Raw genomic sequence first — 6,000 nt, 5'->3', positions numbered from 1 at the left:
ATTTTCTGAGAAATCACCACACTGACATCCAAAGAGGCTGTACCAGATTGCATTCCCACCAGCAATGCAGAAGTGTTCCCTTTTCCTGACAATCTCTCCAGCATAAGTTGTCATCAGTATTTTTGATCTGGGCCATTCTTACAGGTGTAAGCTGGAATCTCAGAGTTGTTTTGATTTGCATTTCTCTGATGATTAAGGATGTTGAACAGTTTCTTAAGTGTCTTTCAGCCATTTTAGATTCCTCTGTTGAGAGTTCTCTGTTTAGGTCTGTAGTCCAATTTTTTTTGTTTTGACTATTTGGTCTTTTGATGACAATTTCTTGAGTTCTTCGTATAGTAACGTAATGCTCTCTTGTTTTACTCTGCTGGAAATACAGCACTTGTAAGTTTTCACACTATACTTTGAAATCACAAATTATCCGTGGTCTCAGTTCAATATTAAATATTACATTCTGGTTCCAATTACATAAATGGCCATCATCATGAATGCAATTCAAATACTTTAGAAATTAAAAGAAAGAGCAACTATTTGGTAAACAGCCTTTAACAGTTATTATCAAATATAAAATAACATATGAAATAGTTATTCAGTGAAAAATAGGACTGGATTTTCTGAAGTTAAAAAAATAGAAAATTTTTAAAATAAACTTTATGTGCTTAAACATAAAAATCATGTATTTCTCTCTCTCTCTCTCTCTCTCTCTCTCTCTCTCTCTCTCTCTCTCTCTCTCTCTGTGTGTGTGTGTGTGTGTGTGTGTGTGTATGTGTGTGTGTATGTGTGTGTGTGTGTGTACCATATATATATGTATGCATTGCCTGAAGAGGCCAGAAGGAGTTGAAGTCCCCAGAGTTGGAGTTACAGGTGACTGTGACAGTTTGATGTGAGTGATGGAAACTGAACTTGGTTCCTCTGGAGCCACCAAATGCTCCTCAACTGAGACCTGTCTCTAGCCTCTGACACTGCAAATTTAAATACTCTAACAATGTAAAAGCAGTCTTATTGTTTACCACAATATATACTAATTGATGTTAGGCAAAAGTGAAAAATAAATAGCTAACTATAGGAATAACTGCCAAGGTTCCTGAACCAAAGTCTACCAAACACTCATAGGGTTGGGAATAGGTTAAGCATGGAAATTGAGGGCTTACAGAGATGTTAGAAAGGAATTACAGGATTAAGATTATATTTAAATAATTTGGGAGAAAATCGGATGAGAATCCCCTAAATCAGATTCTGCCAAAAAAATAAGAAACAAATTTTTTTGGCTTGTAATTCAGTAAATCCCCTCAGTAGATTAAAGTCCAAGTAGCAGAACACAATAATTGCTCATCTCAATTAGTAAGCCTTTTCTTTCTTTGCTTCCATGTTGTTCATAGTTTTCATTCATTCAGACACCATAACAAATTAGGCCAATTTTGTATTATCCTATCATGGTGCCAGAGTGTTCTTGTGTGTTAGTAATGCTGGCAGAAAATATGTTTTAATAGAAGAAAGATTAGAATTTAGCTGTAAATACTAGACTTGTTCACAGAAACACCAACATATGACTAAGAAGTCATCTTTATCTCTCTACAAATAGGCACTTATGAAAATAACTAGGTTCATCCAGCTATAACCAAAGGTTCCACATCTATAGACTCAAGTTATCAAGAATCAAAAATATTTGGAAATAAACTGAATTTGTATTTAGAATTTACAAGTATTTACCATTACTCACTAAAATTCACTATAATGCTTAGCTACATAGTATTTACATTGTATTGGGTATTCTAAGTAATCTAAATATGAAATAAATAAAATGATATGTATAAATTGTGTGTACATAATTATGCCATTTTATATAAGGGAAATGAGCACTCATCAATTTTAGTATTGAAGAATATTGAGATAAATACCCCATGGAGAGTTTCAAAAGATGATGACAATGTATTTTAATTGGACAAACAAATGCAAGGTGACTTTGTTTTCATAAAATCTGTACCACATCATGATTTGTGTTGTGATGCTAAATAATATGGCTGCAATGAACTTAATATTAATTTTGGTAAACTAATTTTGCCATAGTCAAATACATAATTTTTAAAAACATGCTTTATTAGTACTTAATAGGGTTCCACTTTATATTTGGTTCATGGAGTGGAAAGTTTATCATTAAAATCAATATCCCAATAACACTTGAAAACAAATATGGAGGAAACAAGGTTGGATAAGAGCCAGATTTTTAAATTTTCTTCAGAAAATGAAAATTTAGATAATGAAAAGGAATAACTAAAAACTAACTGTCTTAGCTAGGGTTTAGCATTGCTGTGAAGAGACACCGCGACCACAGCAACTCATGAAGAAAACATTTAATTGAGGGTAACTTGCTTACAGTTTCAGAAGTTCAGCCCCTTATGATCATGAAGAAGAGCATGACAGCCTGCAGGCAGATGCGGTGCTGGAGCTGAGAGTGCTACATCATGCAAGTAACAGAGCCTCCCTGACAGTCACACTGAGGAAGGTAAGGTAAAAGAGACATCAAAGCCCACCCCCACGGTGACACGCTTCCACCAACAAGACCATACCACCTAATCGTGTCACTTTTGGGGGGGCATTTCCTTTCAAACCACCACACTAACATATTTGCTTTACAGATCAATAATATCAACCAGCACTCTGACTGTTTGCCATGGGTCAAGTTACTGACATGTAGACATTAACTTACTCCATACAACATGAGATGATTTGATTTCTCACATATCTTTTCAATAGATGTGGGGAAAGATGACAAGAGACGGTCATCCTAGTTAATACAGAGCAAAACCAGATCTGTGATAACAAGTTGGATATCTCTACATTCTGAGTCTTGTCCTCAATATCTATGCTAATACTTCTGCTTCTAAGGAGTTTCTGTATTCAGATCATTAATCACAGTGTTCAGGATTTTTGAGCCGTTCTAACACTAGGATGTGGTCCCAGAGAATATTATGTATTTTAGACATGGCATAAACTGCAGTAGTAGATAAGTAAGAATAGAGAAACCATATGAAGTGTTCTGTAAAATCAAAACAAAACAGAAGAAGGTAACTGCAACATCAGAAAAGATTAATCAGGTAATGTTCTATGTTGAAATATAAATCTAAGTGTCAAACAAAAGAAGTTATTAAATTACTTCTTAATGAACAGATCTTTCAAAAGAAAGGGGCTACATTTCATGAACTATATTTCATAAAACAAAGGTTGAGTTTAGAGAAAGTACAAGTTCAGATTTTTCTTCTTGGAGCTATACTTAAAATTTCAACTAAGAGCGGGGCGGTGGTGGCGCACGCCTTTAATCCCAGCACTCGGGAGGCAGAGGCAGGCGGATCTCTGAGTTCAAGGCCAGCCTGGTTTACAAGAGCTAGTTCCAGGACAGGCTCTAGAAACTACAGGGAAACCCTGTCTCGAAAAACCAAAAAAAAAAAAAAAATCAACTAAGATCTTATGTTCAGGACTATTTATTATTTTCTATTTATTAAAAATTTAGACAATATATTTTGATCACATTCTTTCCTCTCCCTCAACTCCTCTGAGATCTTCCTAAACTCCCTATCCACTAAATTTCCTGTGCACTCTATATCACCATAGAACAATGTAAAACAAAACAAATATCAGAACAGTGTAGCTCAACACGACACCACAACTAAACAGGCGCAACAGAATCCAAGTGGCGACCTGATATGATTCTTCAATAAACAACTTGACAATAACTTAGAAAAATTAGAAAACCTTAAAAGTAGTTACATTTGACTTACTTAGTATATACTTTAAGGAACTACAAAAAAGTGAAATCTAAAATATAGTACCAAGCTTACTAAAGAATAGATATTCATCAAATCAAAATCTGATAATATTATAAATAACCCAAGTCTCCACCATTAAAGCAAAAACCAAGTGAATTCTGTATCTATATAATATAATGTAGTCATTAAACATTTGTCTTGTTTTTAGCTCTACTGAGACATAATTAAAAATTAAAAACTATATGTATATTTATGTATAACTCAATTATGAATATGTATGATATGCAATAATCACATTTACAATCAAGTAAACTAACATCTGCTACTTTATACACTTTTTTCTTTGTGTGTGTGTAGTAACAACACTTAAGATCTGGAAAATATTTATGCTATATAAATAAATGACAAGAAATCAAAGCAAAATGAAGCATTTTACACATACATTCACATACATTTGTGAACACAACCATTTTAAATATAATCACAAATGTTCCTACAAAGACTAGACATAAATCAATAGACTAACTGTAAATATATAAATGCCATTTAAACACTCCTAAAACTCTTCTATTTTTACTTAAATTTTAATGTCACTTATTTCTCTCCTAAATACTCATTCTTCTAAAGCTGCTATAACCATACAACATAAAAATGAACAAGATCTTCTTATCTACTTTTCCTCTCTCTAGTAATAGAAAAACCACAGTCTCAATGCCATCTGTGACAGCCGGTTATGGTTAATTTTTATTCTAACTTACCTGCATTTGGAATCACTTACAAAACATACCTCTGCATCTGTCTTTGACGGTGTTTTCAGCAAGGTGGTGATTACGAGAAAGAAGCATGCAGCCGAACAAAAATTAGAAGCTAGAAAACAGGTGTGAAAATCGAAAGGGTGTCTGAGAACAGAGTCATCTCTACTCTTTATGCCACTAATTCAGCCCACATGAGACCCAACCTTACTTGTTTTCATTCTGAGGACAGCTATGCTTTTAAGATTCTAGTCCTGTTTGTTTCTTATATTTTTGTTTTATTTACCTTGGTTTCTATGGGTTTAACTTCTTAGTCTAACTTGAAAACCAAAGAATGGGACAGATACACGTGTGTGTGTGTGTGTGTGTGTGTGTGTGTGTGTGTGTGTGTATGTCATTTTATATGAAAAACTAGAAAACGGGCACTAAGTAGCAAGTTACACATCTCAGTTGTGTCTGTAAGTCTTTAACTCTCTGATCTGATGTTGATGTGCTTTCTTTTACCTCACTGGTGTGTTTCACTCAAAGGCAGAATGAGTTGAATCAGCGGAATGGAAATTCAGAGCCATTGCAAATTTAAGACTAATTCAATAATTGAAGTAGGCTAAAACGTCAAAATCTACATACAACAACTACGGAACAAAGATTACTCACAATGCTAATGACAATCCCCAAAATGACAGTCACTGCAGAAAAAAAAGGGCATTAGTCTTATGAACTGGAGAAATTAAACTCTATGAATAATCAAAACCTGCTTGGTAGCAAATTATTCTTAGAGCCTTTCTCTGTAAAAGCCAGCTGGACAACTCATTTAATTTGGCCTTATGAAATCCAGAAAAGAGGAACCAGCCAGGTAATCTAGACACTAGACATCTGACCCACAGAATTATGAGATAATAAATTTGTAGTGCTTCTAACCAATAAATTTGGGGTAATTTGTTTTTTAGCAGTATAGGAAACTAGTATACTAAAATAGAACCTTCAGCATTTACTTCCCCTCCACACACATACGAAGCCTTCACATGACGATAATCACATGGCGATCTAAACTAAGTTGAATGCAACTTCTAGCACACATCATTATTTTATGTTTTAAGCCAATAAAATTCTGAGTCACTTGTCAAGCACCAACATATAACTTACTAAAAGATATGTGTAATGAATCCAATATTAAAAATACAAAATAAATGACACTGGCTTGGGTGTTGATTGATGAGTGGGAACTTGTTAAAGCAGAAAAGAGGGTTGGACATGGCAACATATGCCTGAAATTCCCACACCCAAGAAGGGCAGAGACTGGAAGATCAAGAGTTTGAGACCATTCTGAGCTACATAATAAACTTTTGTCAAAAACAAAAAAATAAAAAATAAAAGAGGGAAGAAAAGAAAAGCATAGAAGGAAAAAAGTACCCAGTGCAGAAAACTGTCAGAGAGAATCACACTCTTACAGAGCCCCACATTGGAGCACTGGACTGAGCTCCCAAGGT

The 6,000-nt window shown here is 34.4% G+C and overlaps 1 long non-coding RNA gene across 5 annotated transcripts in view; it reads right to left on the bottom strand.

The window, feature by feature from the left end:
• Positions 1-206: 206 nt before the first annotated feature.
• The window catches only part of LOC119800676, a 32,997-nt gene continuing 27,203 nt past the window's right edge, over positions 207-6,000 (bottom strand). The window contains exons 5-7 of one of the 5 annotated variants that reach the window (XR_006020677.1): positions 5,168-5,199; positions 4,520-4,628; positions 207-364 (exon numbers count right to left, since the gene is read on the bottom strand). This is a non-coding gene — a long non-coding RNA (uncharacterized LOC119800676). The remainder of the gene's footprint in view (positions 365-4,519; positions 4,629-5,167; positions 5,200-6,000) is intronic. The other 4 variants (XR_006020674.1, XR_006020676.1, XR_006020673.1 and 1 more) reach the window with 4 other exon arrangements.

The sequence above is a fragment of the Arvicola amphibius genome, chromosome 14 (genome assembly GCF_903992535.2).
Source record: "Arvicola amphibius chromosome 14, mArvAmp1.2, whole genome shotgun sequence".
NCBI classification, from domain to species: Eukaryota; Metazoa; Chordata; class Mammalia; order Rodentia; family Cricetidae; genus Arvicola; species Arvicola amphibius.
Note: the sequence above shows the minus strand (reverse complement) of the source record. Positions and strands in the feature narration are given on the sequence as shown.